This window comes from Bos indicus x Bos taurus, chromosome 17 (assembly GCF_003369695.1).
Source record: "Bos indicus x Bos taurus breed Angus x Brahman F1 hybrid chromosome 17, Bos_hybrid_MaternalHap_v2.0, whole genome shotgun sequence".
In the NCBI taxonomy this organism is placed as follows: domain Eukaryota; kingdom Metazoa; phylum Chordata; class Mammalia; order Artiodactyla; family Bovidae; genus Bos; species Bos indicus x Bos taurus.
In genome coordinates this window covers 61,512,104-61,535,232 of record NC_040092.1, presented here as the reverse complement: position 1 = coordinate 61,535,232, position 23,129 = coordinate 61,512,104, and the positions used below count along the sequence as shown (strand labels likewise).

The window sequence follows — 23,129 nt, the reverse complement described above, 5'->3', positions numbered from 1 at the left end:
AGGATAAGAGGCTTATGGAAGCTTCCTGATGGAAGGGACTGGTTGCTAGGGAATCTGAGTCTTGTTCTGATAGGCAGGGCAGTGCTCAGTAAATCTTTAATCCAATTCTCTGTTGATGGGCAGGGCTGTTTTCCTCCCTGTAGTTTTTCCTGAGGCCAAACTGTGGCAGTGGTAATGGCAGTAATGGTGACCTCCTTCAAAAGGACTTTTGCAAACATGTCACAGCTCCTAGGACTGTTGTATTCAGTGTCCCTGACCGCATGGCAGGCCACTGTCAACCCATGCCTCCACCAGAGACTCCTGGACATTCACAGGAAAGGCTGGCTCAGTCTCTTGTGGGATGACTGTTCCTTTCTCCTGCGTCCTGGGGTACACAAGGTTTTGTTTGTGCCCTACATGAGTCAGATTCCCAGTTACTGTGGAAGTTTTGCCGTCCTGTGGAAGTTCTATAATCAAATCCCTCTGGCCTTCAAAGTCAGATTCCCTGGGGGTTCTGAGTCCCTTTGCCAGAAAACCAGGTTGGGAAATCTGTTGTGGGCCCTAGACTTTTGTAAGTGTGAGAACTTCTTTGGTTAATTGTTCTCCAGTTTGTGGGTTGCATGCTCGGTAGCTCTAAGGTGGGGCTAATGGTGACCTCCTTCAAGAGGACCTATGCCATACACTGTGTATCCCAGGTCTGCTGCAGCAAGAGCCCCTGTCCCTGCAGTAGGCCACTGCTGACCCGTGCCTTCACAGAAGACATTCAAACACTCAAAGAGATATCTGGAGTAATAGACAAGTTTGGCCTTGGAGTACAAAATGAAGCAGCACAAAGGCTAACAGAGTTTTGCCAAGAGAACACACTGGTCATAGCAAACACCCTCTTCCAACAACACAAGAGAAGACTCCATACATGGACATCACCAGATGGTCAATAGAGAAATCAGATTGATTATGTTCTCTGCAGCCAAGGATAGAGAAGCTCTATACAGCCAGCAAAAACAAGACTGGGAGCTGACTGTGACTTTGATCATGAACTCCTTATTGCAAAATGAGACTTAAATTGAGAGAGAGTAGGGAAAACCACTATACTATTCAGGTATGTCCTAAATAAAATCCCGTATGATTATACAGTGGAAGTGCCAAATAGATTCAGGGGATTAGATCTCATAGACAGGTGCCTGAAGAACTATGGACAGAGGTTCATAGCATTGTACAGTAGGTGATAATCAAAACCATCCCCAAGAAAAAGAAATGCAAAAAGGTAAAATGGTTGTCTGAGGAGGCCTTACAAATAGCTGAGAAAAGAAGAGAAGTGAAAAGCAAAGGAGAAAAGGAAAGATATACCCATATGAATGCAAAGTTCCAAAGAATAACAAGGAGAAACAAGAAAGCCTTCCTCAGTGATCAGTGCAAACAAATAGAGGAAAACAATAGAATGGCAAAGACTAGAGATCTCTTCAAGAAAGTTAAAGATACCACGGGAACATTTCTTGCAAAGATGGGCACAATAAAGGACAGAAGCAATGTGGATCTAACAGAAGCAGAAGATATTAAAAGAGGTGGCAAGTATACACGGAAGAACTATACAGAAAAGATCTTAATGAATCAGATAACCACGATGTTATGATCATTCATCTAGAGCCAGACATCCTCGAGTGCAAAGTCAAGTGGCCCTTAGGAAGCATTATTACAAACACAGCTAGTGGAGGTGATGAAATTCCAGTCGAGCTATTTCAACTATTAAAAGATGATGCTGTGAAAGTGCTGCACTCAATATGCCAGCAAACTTGGAAAACTCAGCAGTAGCCACAGGACTGGAAAAGGTCAGTTTTCATTCCAATCCCAAAGAAAGGCAATGCCAAAGAGTGTTCAAACTACTACACAATTGCACTCATTTCACACACTAGCAAAGTAATGCTCAAAATTCTCTGAAGTAATGCTCAAAATTCTCCAAGCTAGGGTTCAACAGTACATGAACCAAGAACTTCTAGATGTTCAAGCTGGATTAAAAAAAGGAAAAGGAACCAGAGATCAAATTGCCAACATTCCTTGTTTCATAGAAAAAGCAAGAGAGTTCCAGAAAAACATCTACTTCTGTTTCATTGACTATGCTAAAGCCTTTGACTGTGTGGATCACAACAAACTGTGGAAAATTCTTGAAGAGATGGGAATACCAGCCGCCTTACCTGCCTCCTGAGAAATCTGTATGCAGTTCAGGAAGCAATAGTTAGAACCGGACATGGAACAATGGACTAGTTTCAAATTGGGAAATGAATACATCGAGGCTGTATATTGTCACACTGCCTATTTAGCTTTTATGCAGAGTACATCATGTGAAATGCTGGGCTGGAGTAAGCACAAGCTGGAATCAAGATTGCCAGGAGAAATATCAATAACCTCAGATATGCAGATGACACCACCCTTATGGCAGAAAGTGAAGAGGAACTGAAGAGCCTCTTGATGAAAATGAAAGAAGAGAGTGAAAAAGCTGGCTTAAAGCTCAACATTCAGAAAACTAAGATCATGGCATCCGGTCTCATCATTGCATAGCAAATAGATGTGGAAACAATGGAAACAGTGACAGATTTTATTATCTTAGGCTCTAAAATCACTGAAGATAGTGACTGCAGCCATGAAATTAAAAGACACTTGCTACTTGGAGGAAAAGCTATGACCAACCCAGACAGCATATTAAAAAACAGAGAGATTACGTTGCCGACAAAGGTCCATCTAGTCAAAGCTATGCTTTTTCCAGTAGTCATCTATGGATGAGAGAGTTGGACCATAAAGAAGGCTGAGCAGTGAAGAATTGATGCTTTTCAACTGTGGTGTTGGAGAAGACTCTTGAGAGTTCCTTGGACTTCAAGGAGATCCAACCAGTCAACCTAAAGGAAATCAGTCCTGAATATTCATTGGCAAGACTGATGCTGAAGCTGAAGCTCCAATACTTTGGCCACCTGATAAGAAGAGGTGACTCACTGGAAAAAAACCTTGAAGCTGGGAAAGATTGAAGTCAGGAGGAAAAGGGGATGACAGAGGATGAGATGGTAGTATGGCATCACTGACTCTATGGACATAAGTTTGAGCAAGCTCTGGTAATTGGTGATGGACAGGGAGGCCTGGTGTGCTGCAGTCCATGGTTTTGCAAAGAGTCTGACATGACTGACTGAACTGAACTGAACTTCTAACTTTATGAGGGAGAGGAGAATATTTCTTGAATATTTAAAAATATCTAAATATATGAAACTGTTGGTTTATGTCACAAACTGAATACAAGATCTGCATTTTCACACTGATTTTGATCTTTTTATTGAATTCTGCAGGTAATGAGATTGGAAGTTTTCTCTTTGAACATTATGGTAGTGATCAGACTATCTGCAATCTTGTACTCACCTAAGGTTTGAAGCTATGGCCAAAAATTATATTTATCTTATTTTTATAAAGTACAAACTGTGTTTTTAGCAATATAATTTTAGGATTTAAAGTTACTAAATGAACTTAGTAAAGATTTCACTATCCTGCAATTCATGTCTTGCTTTTTATTTTCCATGTAAATAGGACCAACATACAGTTATTTCCAAATTAAGGAAGTTAGATACTGGCATCTAGAAATTAGGAAAGCTGAGGTTCAGTATTGATTTTGTATTAATACCTTCAGTGCAGTTCAGTTCATTCGCTCAGTCATGTCCGACTCTTTGCAACCCCATGAATCGCAGCAAGCCAGGCCTCCCTGTCCATCACCAACTCCTGGAGTTCACTCAGACTCACATCCATCGAGTCAGTGATGCCATCCAGCCATCTCATCCTGTGTCATCCCCTTCTCCTTCTGCTCCTAATCCCTCCCAGCATCAGTCTTTTCCAGTGAGTCAACTCTTCGCATGAGGTGGCCAAAGGACTGGAGTTTCAGCTTTAGCATCATTTCTTCCAAAGAAATCTCAGGGCTGATCTCCTTCAGAATGGACTGGTTGGATCTCCTTGCTGTCCAAGGGACTCTCAAGAGTCTTCTCCAACACCACAGTTAAAAAGCATCAATTCTTTGGTGCTCAGCCTTCTTCACAGTCCAACTCTCACATCCATACATGACCACAGGAAAAACCATAGCCTTGACTAGACGAACCTTTGTTGGCAAAGTAATGTCTCTGCTTTTGAATATGCTATCGAGGTTGGACATAACTTTCCTTCCAAGGAGTAAGCATCTTTTAATTTAATGGCTGCAGTCAGCATCTGCAGTGATTTTGGAGCCCAAAAAAATAAAGTCTGATGCTGTTTCCACTGTTTCCCCATCTATTTGCCATGAAGTGATGGGACCAGATGCCATGATCTTCATTTTCTGAATGTTGAGCTTTAAGCCAACTTTTTCACTCTCCTCTTCACTTTCATCAAGAGGCTTTTGAGTTCCTCTTCACTTTCTGCCATAAGGTTGGTGTCATCTGCATATCTAAGGTTATTGATATTTCTCCTGGCAATCTTGATTCCAGCTTGTGCTTCTTCCAGCCCAATGTTTCTCATGATGTACTCTGCATAGAAGTTAAATAAGCAGGGTGACAATATACAGCCTTGACATACTCCTTTTCCTATTTGGAACCAGGCTGTTGTTCCATGTCCAGTTCTAACTGTTGCTTCCTGACCTGCATATAGGTTTCTCAAGAGGCCGGTCAGGTGGTCTGGTATTCCCATCTCTTTCAGAATTTTCCACAGTTTATTGTGATCCACACAGTCAAAGGCTTTGGTATAGTCAATAAAGCAGAAATAGGTGTTTTTACCTTAGCCACTATCTATTTATTGCATGTTATAGTTGGATCATTTCTTTTCCTCACTATTGTGAAGTAGAAATAAAAGGATTAGTAACACATTACAGAATTTATTCAATGTCTATTGTTGGCAAATATATACCAGGGCTATAATAAATAGCAGGGATCAGACATTAATAAAACAAGGTCTCTGTTCTAGTGGAGCTCACAGGTAAATGACACAGGTGAGTAAGCAGATAAATAATTCGAGTGCTCTATCCGGGATATTACTAGAGTTTTCTGAAACTTTAGAGGATAATGGATCACTGAGACTTCCCTGGTGGTCCAGTGGTTAAGATCTGCCTGCCAATGCAGGGGACGTGGATTCAGTCCCTGGTGTGGGGAGATTCCACATGCCTGGGGGCAACTGAGCCCCTGTGCCACAGCTACTGAAGTGCTTAGAGCCTGCAAGCCGCAGCAAGAGAAGCCCCTGCAAAGAAAAGCCGACACGCTGCAACTGGGGAGTAGCCCCCGCTTGGCATAACTAGAAAAATCTGTGCACAGCAACGAAGACTCAGCACAGCCAAAATAAATACTAACATAAATAAATATTTTTTATAAAATAAACTCTGCCTGAGGGAGTTCCATTTGACTTGTGTCTTGAGTACTTTTTGTATATGCTTGTCAATTCTCTTAAATGAAGCAAGGATTACTGTCTTCATGTATTTCACAAACCCTCTGCCCAGATGACTGAGATGTACTCCAAACTGACTATCCATCCTGTAATAATATGTACTGTTTTCAGTTTACAGAGCATTTTCTCATACAAGTCTTGACCCAATGCCTATTACTCGGATGTGATGCTCCTCATTTCACAAGTGAGAAAGCGAAGCCCAGAAAGGTCAGTAATGTGCATGAGGGCCCATCCCATACAGTCTGGCTTTGAACCTGGGCTTCTTTCTGGTTCCCTCAAACTCAAGTCTTTCCTCTTGTTTAACTCTGGTTACCTAAATGGTAAAGTCTAACAGCAGTATTTCATTAAGCTTCACGTTTAAAATGGAACATTTTTCATTTATGTTTCTGTTGAAGAGATGGGCATTCATGGGCCCAGATACCCAATCTGTTAAAATGAATTTAGGAACAATTCTGCTGGGCAAGCCGGCTGTTCTATCCAACCCTGTGTAGTGTCGACAACAGAGGCCTCAAGGGATTTGCCAGGAAAGGACGTGGTTTTCCTCCCTGACATTAACCTTAAAGGTTAGGTGTACTCTCAGTAGCCATTTATGGCTCTGACATTCATAAATTTGGTCAAAACCTTTATGAATCCATTTATATTCCTTGCCTGTACCTCTTTTGTGGTAATGAGCTCCATGGGTTTATTATTTTCTTATAAAGTAATACTTCCTTTTATTTGTCCTTAACTCACCTAAAGTGTGAAGAAGCTTCCCTCCTCTAGTGAGGAACTGAGAATTCGGAGAATTGAACTTGCCTTTATTTTGCATCCGATCTCCCAAATTATCTAGGAATTTTCTATTTTTTTCTTGAGCAAGAATAAAGAAAATTGTGAATTCTATTTCTGTTGCAGAGGGACCAATATTTTATTTAAAGATTGAGAATCTATCTTCCGGCATATTTTCTGTGCACTTTTTGATGATGTTTAAATGTGCTCTGGAGTTCTCTTTTAGAATAACCTCATTTTGGTATTCATAATACAGTATTTGCATGTTGAAGGCAGCTCCGATCTGGGCCTAGGGAAGCTTGAGGAAATTTTTGTTCTAATCTACAGCCACTTTTGGAGAGTGAGTATATAGTTTATTATGTTGTATGTATTTTATAACCGAGTATAACGGATATATTATAGAAGCTTGTTGCATAGGAGAACACTGGCCAAGGTGTGAAGAATTTGTTATTCTAGAACCATCTCTGGATTGTGGCCTCCAACTTTATAAAATTAAGGGTTGAATTAAGTGAATTTCAACATCTCTTCATACTTTAAAATTTGGAGTCCCCAGTTTCCTTGGCTGTTGAGTTGCTGATTTAACTAAACACACCCAATCCTCTCTTCTCTAAGTTCCAATGGCTCCCCTGAAACTTCATCACCATTCATTTGCTCAAAGGCTTTTAGACGGATTAAACACACTGTTTACTTTTCTCCATGTTACCTATTTCTCACTTCAGAGATCTCTTATTAAATGAAAAAAATCATAATTTCCCTACCCCACCCCTTTATAGAAATGATGAACTTTCCTATAGATTGTTCTCAAGTGATGGATTTGTTTTAGGTTCCACAAGCTTGTCTAGTTTGGAAGTAAGTTTTGAAGGTCTCCTCTGGATCTCTTCTGTTCTAGTTGTTCACGCTTGTAATTGATCAGCATCACTCTTTAGGAGTTGCTATTGACAAGGGTAAATATTAACCAAAGGCTCTCCATTTGCATGTTTGAGTTTGCTCAAAATTTTGAGGCCCAGTGGTATCTATCCTAGCTATATTTGTTTGTTGACTTGATCTTTTTTCGGCATTAGCCTCTTACTGGTTTTGCCATGAAATGTACACATTGGTTAAGATTTATTTTCTTCACTTTTTTCCAAATAGCAAAAGCAAGGCTGTCAAGTTTTGAATCATTTGAATACATTACTCTGCTCAGCAAATGGCACTCATCATCCTTGCATTTGTGATCAGACCTTCTCTACCTGGAGGCTCTGATGCTTCCAGCACACAATTCATGCTGTGGTGAAAGCATGTGAACTCATGGGCCCAACAGTGTCATCTGTGAAATGGAGCCAGTGACACCGTGTCCTAGGATTGCATGTACACACCTCTGACACACAGAGGGTATTTCAGTTTGTAGATGTTTTCCTCCCTGGTGCTCTCTAGATCTTTCCTCCCACCCTCCAACAATGCCAGTAGGAACGGACCACAGTGGCAGAAGCGTATGAAAGCCCTAGGACTCCAAGTCCAGAAGAAATGGTGTTCACGGAAGAATGCTGTGGTCTGTGAAAATATAAGTGGATTTTAATATGACTTATAAAATTGACCAGACTGATGGTCACTGTTTCTAGAAAAGTTGCTTTTTATGGTCAGGTCAGCTCTAGTTGTCATCACTTGCTAGGCTCTTCTGCCTCTGCACCTATTAACTGTGATGATCTTTCTCTTCGATAGCTGACTTTATTAGACCATAAAGCTTCACCTGTCCAGGTTTGAAATCAGAGCCCCTGCTCCTTAAATGATTTCCTTTGACAGTTGAGCACTTCTCCCAACCTCTTTGTGCTGTCAGAGCACTACTGTCAGGAGACAGCTGATTTCTACCACCTGCCCTAGGACAGTCCTGAAAGGACTTTTATCCCCTCTATTCACCACCAGTACTTGTCTCCTTTCTTGCATCTTTGAATGGAGAGATGAGAGGGCCAGGAAGACGGGAAAAGAGGAAGCATAAATGCTGGCCAGGTCTTTAGAAAATCCTAATTTTAGGCAACATTTATTTGTCAGTTATACATGTTGAATGTTTAAGTTGAATCTTGTGTTTAAGATATACTAATTCCTTTAAAAAGATGGACAAGAAAAAGGAAAGTAACCAAACAGAAAAATGGGCCAGCAACATGAGCAGGTGTTGCCCTGAAGAAGAAACAGAATAAAACTAAAAAATTAAGAAAAGATGCTCAACTTCAAGTAATCAGGTAAATGCAAATAGAACTACAATGAGGTACAATGAAGCACTGTTTTGTATCCATTATAATAACAAAAAATAAAATGTACATTACCAAAAAAAAAAAAAAAAAGAAAATCCTAATTTTATATAGCATAGTATTTTGTAAAATTGGTCTCCCTTAGTATCTCTAAAGTTAAAACAAAAATGTAACAGTTCAGAGATATCAATCAGAAAATAATGAATGGCTTCCTTACAGAAATAATGAACTATGTATTTATTCATAAAGATACTCCATGAATGCTAGAGGATTCATGAGGCTGATTTTTGAGTTTTAAAAAGTTTGAATCACTCCTTGAGGTTCCTAGTGCAAAGCATTTTTTAGAGACATTGGAGATTATAATCACGAATAAAACACAGGTCTTCCCTTAATTCCATTTATAGTCTGAGAAAAGAAGCTGAGCATAGACTTATATATCCAAATAAAATTAATATCAAGCCGGGTAACACGATAAAATTCTGCATATGATACAGATGAAATGCTACCAGAATCAAACAGAGAAGGAAACCAACTGTGGGCCGGGGATGGGGGTCTGGGAGGTGAGGGTTTTAAAACTGAGCCCTATGGAAGGGATGAGATTTAGGCTGAGAAGTGGAGGGAAGCACAGCAGTACTAGAAGAACTGAGTCATTGAGAGATGAGGTTAAATTTTCCCATGTTTGGGGACTTTCTCGTGTTTCCCATTGTTTAAAAGGATCTGGGGAGTGTGAGGGAAGAATTTGGTGGATCATGGGCATGGAAAAACTGCCCAGTTCTTTTCACCTTTATCTGGCTACTTCTTCTGAAGGTCATTGTCTCACACACATTCCTTGAAGATTTTAGATCTCATGCTCTAATTCAGAGAAGTCCAAGTTTTTCCTCATGGCACTTTATGATCTGCTAATCTAAATTCAACTGGGCAGGTTAACAGGGTGATAGCTCAGACATTCACTTCTGAACATTTCTTACTGGGGTATTTAAATAATTGTGTTTGTTTTGTTTTGTTTTGTTTTTAACTTTCCCTTTGCCCTCCACCCTCCCCCCCCCAACAACCATAAGTTCATTTTCTAAGTCTGCGAGTCTCTTTCTGTCTTAAGGTCATGTACACACTGCTGTATTTAAAATGAATAACCAACAAGGACCTACTGTATAGCACATGGAGCTCTACTCAATGTTATGTGCCAGCCTGGGTGGGAGGGGGTTGGGGAGGGAATGAATACCTGTGTATGCATGACTGAGCGCCTTTGCTGTTCACCTGAAATGACCACAACATTGTTAATCGACTACATTACAAAACAAAGTAAAAAGTTGAAAGTTACCACAAAAAAAAAAAAGTGTTTTTTTGTGACTAGCCAGAGGAAGTTGGCAAGTTTAGGACATGATGGTATTTTGTTTTATTATTTTTCTTAAAGAAAATAACTGATGATCTGCAAACAGACTGCTTAGGTTTGAATACTGATTTCTAAATTCCATGCCTTAGTTTCTCTAAAGTGGGTAGATAATAATAGGAGCTATTTAGCATACCGTAAAAAGTGTAAAACCTGTTATTTCATAGAACAGGAAATCCAGAGGGAGGGCAGTTTTAGGGCTTACTCACAGTGAGCAAGCACTGTCTTGGGTTGGGCCGGGTTGAGCGGGGGGCGGATCAGCTCCTTTCTATCTTTTTCTCTGCCATCCTTAGCAAATGGCTTGGTATCTAGGCTTCTCAACTAATGGTCCCAAGCTGACGGCTGCAGTTCCTGGTTTGACATGGCTATTTCCTGTTGATGCATCTTCTGACCAATGAGGGAAATCTTTCCCGGAAGTGCCCAGAAGACCACCTCTCCTTTCTCTTGGTTTACTGCTTCTCTAGGTAGAATATGCCTGCCTTGAATCAGTTGCTGGCAAAAGGGATAATTGACAGAGGCCAAGCTCCCACCACTGGGGCTTGAGGAAGTACCATTTTCTCTGAGCTCCTGGCATGAGGGTGGGAAACACAGGGGAGGATACTGGGACTAAGACAGCAAGGAGGAAGCAGAAGCATGGCTTTGGGGCTGGCAGCAGATTATCTGCCTCATTTCTGCTGTACTGTTTGGAGGACTGAGTGATAGAAAAGATCCATAAAAACAATTAGCAAAGTGCCTGACACATAATACACACACACACACAGAAGTCGCTCAGTTGTGTCTGACTCTTTGCTACCCCAAGGATTGTAGCCCACCAGGCTCCTCGGTCCATGGGATTTTCCAGGCATGAATACTGGAGTGGGTTGCCGTTTCCTTCTCCACTGACACATAATGAGCCCTTGATAAAATTTAGTGGTTATCCTTATTCTTATTGATATTTATTATTATTATTAAATATAAATAATTTAATATTATTTAATTTAAATGGATATTTTCTCTAAGTGATGTGGGCAGAATCACCTTTCTCTTTTTTAATAATTTTTTTTTTAATGTGGATCACTTTAATCTCTTTACTGAATTTGTTACACCACTGCTTCTGTTTTTTGGTTTCTCTTCAGGGTATATATGCTGTAGGTTCAGTCTGAGCCATATTGATAACAGTGTTGTGCTTCTTATTAGCTGAGTAACCTTGAATTAGTTATTATGTGTCTTCATTGCTTCATCTCTAAATGACTGTGAACTTGATACTTACCTCATTGGGTTCTTACAAACACTAAATAAGTTAATTCATTTACAGCCACACTTCAAGGGTGCTTAGTATATAGTAGAAAGTGAAAGGGAAGTTGCTCAGTCATGTCCGACTGTTTGCCACCCCATGGACTGTAGCCTACCAGGCTCCTCAGTCCGTGGAATTTCCAGGCAAGAGTACTGGAGTGGGTTGCCATTTCCTTCTTCAGGGGATCTTCCCAACCCAGGGATCAAACCCGGGTCTCCCACACTGCAGGCAGACGCCTTACCATCTGAGCCACCAGGGAAGCCCAAGCACTCAATAAATGTGAACTATTGGTTTCAAATAGGAAAAGGAGTACGTCAAGGCTGTATGTTGTCACCCTGCTTATTTAACTTCTGTGCAGAGTACATCATGAGAAATGCTGGGCTGGAAGAAGCACAAGCTGGAATCAAGATTGCCAGGAGAAATATCAATAACCTCAGATATGCAGATGACACCACCCTTATGGCAGAAAGTGAAGAGGAACTCAAAAGCCTCTTGATGAAAGTGAAAAGGAGAGTGAAAAAGTTGGCTTAAAGCTCAACATTCAGAAAACGAAGATCATGGCATCTGGTCCCATCACTTCATGGCAAATAGATGGGGAAACAGTGGAAACAGTGTCAGACTTTATTTTTTTGGGCTCCAAAATCACTGCAGATCGTGATTGCAGCCATGAAATTAAAAGACACTTACTCCTTGGAAGGAAAGTTATGACCAACCTAGATAGCATATTTCAAAAGCAGAGACATTACTTTGCCAGCAAAGGTCCGTCTAGTCAAGGCTATGGTTTTTCCAGTGGTCATGTATGGATGTGAGAGTTGGACTGTGAAGAAAGCTGAGCACTGAAGAACTGATGCTTTTGAACTGTGGTGTTGGAGAAGACTCTTGAGAGTCCCTTGGACTGCAATGAGATCCAACCAGTCCATTCTGAAGGAGATCATTCCTGGGTGTTCTTTGGAAGGAATGATGCTAAAGCTGAAACTCCAGTCCTTTGGCCACCTCATGCGAAGAGTTGACTCATTGGAGAAGACTCTGATGCTGGGAGGGATTGGGGGCAGGAGGAGAAGGGGATGACAGAGGATGAGATGGCTGGATGGCATCACTGACTCGATGGACGTGAGTCTCAGTGAACTCTGGGAGTTGGTGATGCACAGGGAGGCCTGGCGTGCTGCGATTCATGGGGTTGCAAAGAGTCGGACACAACTGAACGACTGAACTGAACTGATAAGAAAGCGACTTATCATTTAGATGTTCAACCTGCCTTCTGGAACATCATCATTGGTTTAGATTTATGCTCAATGCCAGGTAGATTTTGGACTCACCTCACTGTATCCTCGTGAGTTTCTGGTGACAGTGCATAGGGAAAAGAGAATGGGCATAACCAACATTTATTTGTATGATGATTGATCAGAGGATAAACAGCTACTTTTATTCTCAGTGCTTTCGGCAGTGAACAGCAGAACTGTGGTCTACAAGGGTTAGAGAAACAGGTTCATTTCTGTCCCATAGCAAACTGGTGGTGCTGCCTGGTGATGCAAGAGATGCTTTACAGTCTCAAAACGATGAGTGCCGTTCCAGAAACACATCCACATTCCAGCAGAAACAAGGGAAAGAAATAGTTTAATTTTAATGAGGAAGGTAAGCACTTTCCCAGGATTCCCCCAATCCCCACCCCTGCAAAATTCTCCTTCTGTCCTAGTCGGCAAAACCACGTGAGAAGCCCATGTGAGCTTTAAGGGAAGCTGGGAAAATGAATATTCTGTTTTGGCAATTTCTAAGTTACAGGCAGGTGAAGGGAAGATGGTGTTGGGTATGGTAATTGGGACATCCAATCTACGATGTCTGCCATAATCGTTTTGTTTATTCATTTATTTGGCTGCCCCAGGTCTTAGTTGCCTCATGCGGGATTTAGTTCCCTGATGAAGGATAGAACCCTGGCCCTGTGCATTGGGAGCACAGGGTCTTAGCCACCGGACCACCAGGGAAGTCCCATGCCATAACAGTTTTAAATGTTAGAGCCTCAAATCAGTGCTTCGTATTTTCACAAAGTCTAAGGCAGAGAAAGCGAAAGGACACAACTGAGTGAAGATATTACTGCTCTGTTCAAATGGCCCATCAGGTATCTTCTAATTTGTATAGTTGCTTTTAGGGAAAAAAACATTATCCATTTGGTTTGACCATGCTGGGTTTTCCAGAGTCTCTTTCCTTTTCCATAATTTATTATGCAAACGAAAGAACATGAGGCCTGCCATTTGGCATGTGGGAGAAAAGCCTTACCTTACCTTCTGTTTTAAATATAAAACATCCTCTTGGAGCCCTACCCTGTGGTGCTGGGAAGTCAGAGTCTTCCCTCTACTCACCAAGCTAAGCTCACACAGCTTTCCTAGAAAGAGTCCATTTCCCATCTCTTGGTATTTGTAAACCCTCTCTTTGAGAAGAAAATGGGCTGGACTAGGAAGTCACATGAAGACAGAAAGGGGATCTAGGCCACCTCAGTAGTAAAAGACAAAGACATTTAAACTCATTTGGTTGAAAAGATAAATACAGATAAAAGCCCAGTAAAAAGGAACCAGATGCCCTGGGCCAGGAAGCAGACAGACCATGGACTTGGTGGTCATCCACTGGGCCCTTCACCTCTGTTGGTGCTTGGTTCTGAGAAGCTGTAGGTGCCACCTACCCAGGGGCTTCACCCTAGTGCCATGTGGGGAAGAGGAGCACTGAATGATGAGCGCTGGGGAGGGAGGCACAGGGGTGGGCAGAAAGGGATTCAGGAGGGTGAGGAAGTGGATGGGAGGGGTGGAGGAGCCTGCAAGGCTTCAGGAGCTACACAGTCAGAAGAGCCTTGGTCCATGACACTCAGAAAACTTTTTCAAATATGCCCTTTGCTTTTAGAAAGAAAACTCAGAATACTTCTGTCCTTAGCAGTGGAACATCATGTTAAACTAGAAAATATCTTTATTTAGAGAGAACTGAAAGAATGCTATTGATGCCGCCTGGGCTGTCTGGCATTTTGCTAGAGCAGTGACATATTTTCCGTGATTCAGATCAATTCATTAAGCATGGGCTGAGTGTAGGGTACAGGCTAAGGTCTCTGGCAGTTCCTAAGTTTAATAAGGTGAAGAAAACAAGGCACAGCCCTAGAGTGGTTTATACTATACCTGGGGCTAATTTTTGTCCTCCTGGGGACATCTGGAGATGTTTAGGGTTGTCATGACTTGGAAAGACCCTACAGGAAAGAGGTTGAAAAACTCTGCACTATCTTAAAGATACATGGGGAAAAAAATAAGAATAAACAGTGGTACGATTTTAGAAGTGTACACAAAATAAGGAAGTGCCTTGAAGATAGGACCCAGAAATTCCAGCCACAGGAAGCCATGAAGGCTCTAAGAGTGAAGTCAGGCTTTCGGTGAACCTTGAAATATACTTAGGAGTCCATCGGGAGCAGGGGTGAGAGAGACCTCGTTAAGGGATTACATAAAGAAGAGAAAATAAGACTGTAGGCAGAAGCAGAGAGCCTCCAAACTGCATCATGTGAGAAGTAAGAAGTACTGGGAAATGATTCTGGGTGGGGTTGGCGGGGAGGCAAGATTGAATTATTACCAGCCCTAGAAGCCAGACTAAGAAGCCTGAATTCAGTTCTATAACTGATGGGGGACAATTGAAGAACTTCAAGCCAAAGAGTGACATAACCAACATTTTAAGTGAGATAAGTAACTCTTACATTCTGAAGTAAATTTAAAAGGATTAGAGTGGGGCCCACTTATTCTAGCCATTAGCATTCCACCAGGTCTTTCTCTCCATCTCTGTCTCTTTCTGTCTCTGTCTCTCTTTATCCCTTTGTCTCTGCCTCTGCCTCATTCTCTCTCCCTCTCTCACCTTTAATGATATATCTCCAAACCATCTATACTTTTACACTTTACCAAAATTGTTGGGTATCAACAAAGAAGTCTGGTCTAGAAGGAAAATAAAGTCAACAAGTGTCTAATCACCTGGGAAAATATGGAAGCACTGAGAGCTTAGAGATTTCTGTGAAGTCAAAAGAATAAAGTTTAACAGGAAAGAGACCATGAGAAAAATGATGAAGGACAGGAGGTTGTGGCTACAGAGTTGTTGTTGCTTAGTCGCTCAGTCATGTCTGACTCCTTGCGACCCCGTGAACTGCAGAATGCCAGGCTTCCCTGTCCACCATCTCCCAGATCTCGTTCAAACTCATGTCCAGTGAGTCGGTGATGCCACCCAACCATCTCATCCTCTGTCATCCCCTTCTCCTCCTGCCCTCAATTTTTCCCAGCATCAGGGTCTTTTCAAATGAGTCACTTCTTCACATGAGGTGGCCAAAGTATTGGAGTTTCAGCTTCAATACCAGTCCTTCCAATGAACACCCAGGACTGATCTCCTTTAGGATGGACTGGTTGGATCTCCTTGCAGTCCAAGGGACTCTCAAGAGTCTTCTCCAACACCACAGTTAAAAAGCATCAATTCTTTGGCATTCAGCTTTCCTTATAGTCCAACTCTCACATCCATACATGACTACTGGAAAAACCATAGCCTTGACTAGACGGACCTTTGTTGACAGAGTAATGTCTCTGCTTTTTAATATTCTGTCTAGGTTGGTCATAACTTCCCTTCCAAGCAAGCGTCTTTTAATTTCATGGCTGCAGTCACCATCTGCAGTGATTTTGGAGCCCAAGAAAAGAGTCTCTCACTGTTTCCATTGTTTCCACATCTATTTGCCATGAAGTGATGGGACTGGATTTCATGATCTTAGCTTTTTGAATGTTAAGTTTTAGGACAGCTTTTTCACTCTCCTCTTTCACCTTCATCAAGAGGCTCTTCAGTTCCTCTTCACCCTCTGCCATAAGGGTGGAGTCATCAGCTACAGAATATTAGAATTTAACAGTTTGTATGTAGAGTAGATACAGGCAATACAAGATGCCTAAGATGTTGATGAATGAAGCATAAGGCAGTAGCCACTGGGTTTGAAGAGAGCAATGAGTCATTGGATTGGGGAGTTCACTGGCTTACTCTTGTGACCATCAGAGATACCTGAGATGATGACAGGGCTTGAGGTAAAGTTGAAGAATTTGAAGCAGGTGTCACATGTATCCATAAGCCTGATGGAATGGTTGGAAGACCACAGAGATGAGATGGGTAGAAGGCATCCAGCAGCTCCACCTGTATAACAAGAAGGGATTTTACAACATATCAGGGGAGTAACTCTCTGGAAATAGCAACAGGGAGCCAAGAATACCAACTTAGTACTTGATGAATAGTACTCAGGAGAACCACATGAAAAGCACCATCCTTAAGGGAGTGCCAGAAATCAAGAAGTTATTTGGTGAAGAAAACAAAGAAGTTTGGACATTTATTTAGCATGGAATGGAGGGTGTAGAGATCACAGCTAAACTCCTTGAGAAAAGGAGCTGTATCTTATTCACATGCATCTCCCTATTGCCTGTAGTATGACACAAAGTAAGTGCTCAATAAATAAATGAACTAATTCCACATGGTAATAATATAGTCATGCTCAAAATTATCCAAGCGAGAAGTATGTAAACTGAGAACTTTGAGATATTCAAGCTGGATTTATAAAAGGCAGAGGAGCCAGAGATCAAATTGCCCACATCCGTTGGATCATAGAAAAAGCAAAAGAGTTCCAGAAAAGCATCTACTTCTGCTTTAATTACTACACCAAAGCCTTTGACTGTGTGGATCACAACAAACTGTGGAAAATTCTTCAAGAGATGGGAATACAAGACTACCTTACCTGCCTCCTGAGAACTCTGTATGCAAGTCAGAAAACAACAGTTAGAACTGGACATGGAACAACAGACTGGTTCCAAATCAGGAAAGGAGTATGTCAAGGTTGTATATTGTCATCCTGCTTATTTAACTTATATGCAGAGTACATCATGCGAAATGCCAAGCTGGATGAAGCACAAGCTGGAATCAAGATTGCCAGGAGAAATATCAGTAACCTCAGATATGCTGATAACACCACCCTTATGGCAGAAAGTGAAGAGGAACTAAAGAGCCTCTTGATGAAAGAGGAGAGTGAAAAACCTGGCTTGAAAGTTAACATTCTAAAAACTAAGATCATGGAATCCAGTCCCATCACTTCACAGAAAATAAATGGGGAAACAATGGAAAAAGTGAGAAACTTTATTTTCTTTGGCTCCAAAATCACTGCAGATGCTGACTGCAGCCAGGAAACTAAAAGACCCTTGCTCCTTGGGAAGAAAAGCTATGACCAACCATAGACAGCATATTCAAAAGCAGAAACATTACTGACAAAGGTCCGTCTAGTCAAGGCTATGGTTTTTCCAGTAGTCATGTATGGATGTGAGAGTCAGACCATAAAGAAAGCTGAGCACCAAAGAATTGATGCTTTTGAACTGTGGTGTTGGAGAAGACTCTTGAGAGTCCCTTGAACTGCAAAGAGATCCCACCAATCCATCCTAAAGGAAGTTAGTCCTGAATATTCATTGGAAGGACTGATGTTGAAGCTGAAGCTCCAATACTTTGGCCACCTGGTGTGAAGAACATATTCATTGGAAAAGACCCTGATGCTGGGAAAGATTGAAGGTGGGAGGAGAAGGGGATGAGATGGTTGGATGGCATTACTGACTCGATGGACATGAGTTTGAGCAAGCTCTGGGAGTTGGTGATGGTCATGGAAGCCTGGCTTTCTGCCATCCTTGGGGTTTCAAAGAGTTGGACACCACTGAGCGACTGAACTGAGCTGAATAATATAATCACATTTAGTTAACAATGAATTCATAGGGAAATACTGGGAATGGAAATATATTATTCTTGAAAATTAGCTCAATATCTTTTATAATATGGCAGATTTTGCTGAAAGATGCAGTATGTCTATGGTTTAGACTTTAGCTGACTCTCTGGAATACATATTTTTTCTCGTATAGAGTCAACTTCCAGAACCATTTACTACTTGACTGTTTCTAAGAGGTGGCAATCACTTTTATCCAAACGATGTTTGAAAATAAGTATTCTGGTAGGCAAGGTTTTGGGTGTTTTGTGTGTGTTTTGTTTTTTGTCGGTTTCTTCTCTTTCAGTATTATAAATTTGATAATTCAGGTTTGCCTGGTTGCACAAGAAAAGTGTTTTGGCATTATTATCTCAATGGAGAAATTCAAATGCCTCTAATAATGGATTATGGTAGGTAGGTGATCTGATTAATAGTGTCAAGTTAATCTGAAAAGTCATAAACTATTTAGTTGAATTTATCCAGGTCATATGAAAAATGGAAAGAAAAAGTTCTTGAATGATACATTCCAGGATTTTAAACATCAAAATTTTCTAGAAGGTTAAAATTATGTATCAGTTAGGATCCTTTTCACTTTGAGTAAGCAGTAAATTCAAATTAAAGTGACTTCAATGTCTTACTGTCTCATGTGAGAAGGAGGAGGTAAGCTGTGCTTGACTGATGGATTCCACATCTCAGGGATGTCACAGTGGATCTGGGTTCCTTCTGTACCACCTTCTATCACAAGTCAGGAAATTCCTTTAGTATCACAGGAGGACTGTAGCAGCTCTAGGCATAATATATATTCATTTATTCAACAGGGCTTCCCTGGTGGCTCAGCTGGTAGAGAATCTGCCTGCAATGCAGGAGACTCAGGTTCAATCCTAGGTTGGGAAGATCTCCTGCAGAACGGAATGGCTACCCACTCTAGTATTCATCCCTGGAGATTTCCATAGGCAGAGGAGCCTGGCAGGCTACAATCCATGGGGTCGCAAAGAGTTGGACACAACTGAGCAACATTCAACAGTAATTTATCTAGTGAACATTATGTGCTGATGTTCTAAGTAGCGGGGATACAATGGGACCATGTGGACTCAATGGAATAAGTAGGCCATAGGTTCAGATAGATGTTCTCCTATATTATCAGATAAGATTCTCTGTTTTTTTCAAGGTAACATTCCAACGGAAACTGAGACAAAAAAGAAGTGGGGATAAATAGAATAAATATTGATTTCAAGTAATTAAATAGTAAAGAACAACGAAGCCAGGCTTGGTACTAGAGGCCATTGGAGGGCCTATTTTATAAATGATTGTCCAGGGGATTTCTTTGGCTACCATGGAAGACTTGAATGAAGGCAGGGAGTGTGCATGGGAACTTCTTAGGGAAGGGATTCCAAGCAAGCACAAAGCCCCTAGTGTTGTGGTGTGGTTGATATGTTTGAGAAACAGCAGGGAGGCCCATGTGGCTGAAAAGTAGTGAGCAGGGAGGGGATTTATAGGACCTGAGATTGCCAAGGTAGGCAAATGTCAGATCCTAAGGGCTCTACAGGCCATGGTCCCAGGTGGTGCAGTGGTTAAGAATGACCTGCCAATGCAGGAGTTGCAGGAAAGGAGAATTCAGTCCGTGTGTTGAAAGATCCCCTGGAGAAGGAAATGGCAACCCATTCCAGTATTCTTGCCTGGGAAATCCCATGGACAAGACCCTGGTGGGTTACATTCCATGGGGCCACGAAGAGTCAGACACAACTGAGCATGCACATACACACAGAATCTTGAATTTTATCATAAGATAAATTTGGGGAGAGTTTTAAGCAGGTAGGTGACATGATATATGTTTGTAAAGGATAGAGTCTTCCCACTTCATGGAGAATTGACTATAAAGGGGTGAGAGGAGAAATGGGGCTTATAGGCTATTGAAAGCAGTCCAGGTAAGAGGTGACTGGGTTTTGGTGGTGGAGAGAGGGAGAAGTGGTCAGATTCAGGATATAATCATATATATTCAGGATATAATCAGATATATTTCCTCCACTGTTCCTTTTTATGTTTGAGGAAAGGTTTTTGAGAAACTTCCCAGCTTATCTCTTCCTACTCCTCATCTGTTTGAACGGTATCTTCTACCCAGATCTAAACCAATTTCCTGGCAACTGGGGTGGAACTACAGTGTATGGATCAGATGGATAAAAATGTCCTCTGTGTTACAGAGGGGTCCGGACTCACCTGGAGGACTGGGCCACCTGGAGGAGGGAGAATGAAGAATCTGTGGAGCTCAGTGTGAAATAAAAACGCGAGGCCCTTTGTTGAAAACTGGAGAATTTCAAGCTGGACCGCATGACACCAGAACATTAAACCAAGTAAGTACAGGGCCCTTCTAGATATGGGGGCCTTGTGACCCTGCCAGTGAAGCTAGCCCTGGCTGTTAGCAAAGCAGTGACTTTGGGTGAACAACTAACGTTTTTGTCTCACATCGAAATTGTTTTTTGGGAGTAATTGATCAATACACAATCTTGGCAGCAACATCAAGGCTTTCTTTCAGGACATTGAGTTCTTGGTTATTGTCCTACTGGCCAGAAGAAGAAATTAATACCTGCTTGATATATCATCCAGCATTGAATTCCTTCTATTTGTATTCCCCTTTCACTGTCATATTGAGGAGAATCCCTTGTCCATAATCTCAGGAACAGCGAACTCATGTTCTACTCCATTTCCTAACTTAATTCTAACTCTAACCCCTCCACCCTTTTGAAGTCTTGCCCCGCTCCTTAGAATCCATATGTGCTATTGTTTCTCTTTCCCTCCGCCTTGGGATTTCTAGCTATCTTTTTGTTTGTGTTTGTTTTGGCTGAGTGGCCTTTCTAGTCAAGGCAAGCAGGCTGTTGCCCCAAGGCATGTGAGATCTTAGTTCCTTGACCAGGGATCAATCCTGTGTTTCCTGCATTAGAAGGTAGATTCTTTTTTTTTTTTTTCTTTTTGCTGAGATGACTTTATATCTTTATTTTAAAAAGAAAAAAAAAACACTTAAATTTTACTTCACATGACACAGAAGAATTAATTTGAGATGGGTTAGGTGGCTCCGAAGGTAAAGAATCTGCTTGCAACGCAAGAGAGTTCAATCCCTGGGTGGGGAAAATTGGAGAAGGGAATGGCTACCCACTCCAGTATTCTTGCCTGGAGAATTCCATGGACAGAAGAGCCTGGTGGGCTGTAGTACATGGGGTCCCAAAGGAGTTGGACATGACTAAGCAACTAATACTCTCTTAGAGACCAAACCATAAGTCAAAACCATAAAGTTTATAGAAGAAGCATAGGAGAATATATTTGTAAACTGAGTGTAGGCAAACATTTCTTAGGACACAAAAAATATAGCCATAAACTAAAACTTGATAAAGTAGACTTCATCAAAATTAAAACTATTTACACCTCTATAACATGGGTGAAAACATCAAAGAGATATTTCACAAGATATAATCAAATTGGCTGTTTAGCACATAAATAGTTGCTCAATAGAAGGGGATAACAGAGGATGAGGTGGTTGGATGGCATCACCAACTTAATGGACATGAGCTTGAGCAAATTCCAGGAGATGGTGAAGGACAGGGAAGCCTGGTGTGCTGCAGTCCATGGGGTTGCAAAGAGTAAGACACAACTGAGTGACTGACAACAGCAGTGCTGCTGCTGCTGCTAAGTCGCTTCAGTCGTGTCCGACTCTGTGCGACCCCATAGACGGCAGCCCACCGGGCCCCACCGTCCCTGGGATTCTCCAGGCAAGAACACTGGAGTGGGTTGCCATTTCCTTCTCCAATGCATGAAAGTGAAAAGTGAAAGTGAAGTCACCCAGTCGTGTCCGACTCTTAGCGACCCCATGGACTGCAGCCTTCCAGGCTCCTCCATCCATGGGATTTTCCAGGCAAGAGTACTGGAGTGGGGTGCCATTGCCTTCTCTGCTAAGTCGCTTCAGTAGTGTCCAACTCTGTGTGACTCCATAGACAGCAGCCCACCAGGCTCCCCCATCCCTGGGATTTTCCAGGCAAGAACACTGGAGTGGATTGCCATTTCCTTCTCCAATGCGTGGAAGTGAAAAGTGAAAGTGAAGTCGCTCAGTCATGTCCAACTTTTTGCGACCCCATGGACTGCAGGCCACCAGGCTCCTCCATCCATGGGATTTTCCAGGCAAGAGTACTGGAGTGGGGTGTCACCTTCTCCGGACAACAACAGTAGAATTAGTCATTAACAAAATGCAGATTGTTAAAATACAATGAGATAATACTACATACTCACGAGAGTTACTATTAAACTTTTTAATAATTAAAAGATTGAAAATACCAAATAGTGAGGCTATAGAGCAAATGGACCTCATATATTTGTAAAATGATAAATCCCTTTGAAAATTATTTGGCAGTTTCTTATAAAATTAAATATATATGTATTCTCAAATTATGCAAGGATATTCAATAGCTACTTGTTGAGAGTTTACCTAAAGACAGCAGATTCTTAACTACTAGACCACCAGAGAAGTCTTAGCCCTGTTTTGACATGGTTTGTGAGATCTTGCAGGATATTTACCTTTAAGGATGGACATAGGCCCCCTGGCATTGTGACCAAGGGTTCCTGCAAGGCACAGACCTCTTTCCAGATAATTTTGATTTGTGTGTGTGTTTTATTTTTTTAACTTGGTCACCCCATTAGTAGGATATCATGGCTTCCCCGGTGGCTCAGATGGTAAAGAATCTGCCTGCAATGCAGGAGACCTGGGTTCGATTCCTGGGTCGGGAAGATCCCCTGAGGAAGGGAATGGCAATCCACTCCAGTACTCTTGCCTGGGAAATCCCATGAACAGAAGAGCCTGGCAGGCGATAGTTCACGGGGCCACAAAGTGTCAGACACGACTAAGCGACTAACACTTTCATTTTCCTGGAAGTACACAATACTTGCCACCTCAGAGGAATTCTTGACACTTGTCACTGAATGTATTACTTTAGAGCTTCCCAGAATTTTAACTATATGGTCATCACTTGTGGGATTTCACCATGATGGGGACAAGGAAAGAAGGGAGAAAATATCTCTGAAGGGTCAATATTGCTACTTTAGAATTGTTTTCCAGGGGGGAAAAAGTATATAACTACCAGCCAGTATGTAGAACAAAAGAAATTGCACTTTGCTTTTTTTTTTTTAAGATTTTTTTTGTTTTCATTTGAACCATTTTTAAAAGGTCTGTTAACTGAATTTGTTACAGTATTGCTTCTGTTTTACATTTTTGGGGGGTTTTTTGGCCACAAGGCACATGGAATCTTACCTCCCCCACCAGGAATTGAACCTGCA

At 41.6% G+C, this 23,129-nt stretch overlaps 1 long non-coding RNA gene across 1 annotated transcript in view; it reads left to right on the top strand.

Annotated features, from left to right (window-relative positions):
* The first annotated feature begins 5,522 nt into the window (after positions 1-5,522).
* LOC113875160 overlaps positions 5,523-23,129 on the top strand; it is a 68,497-nt gene continuing 50,890 nt past the window's right edge. The window contains exons 1-2 of the long non-coding RNA XR_003506175.1: positions 5,523-5,613; positions 20,015-20,164. This is a non-coding gene — a long non-coding RNA (uncharacterized LOC113875160). The remainder of the gene's footprint in view (positions 5,614-20,014; positions 20,165-23,129) is intronic.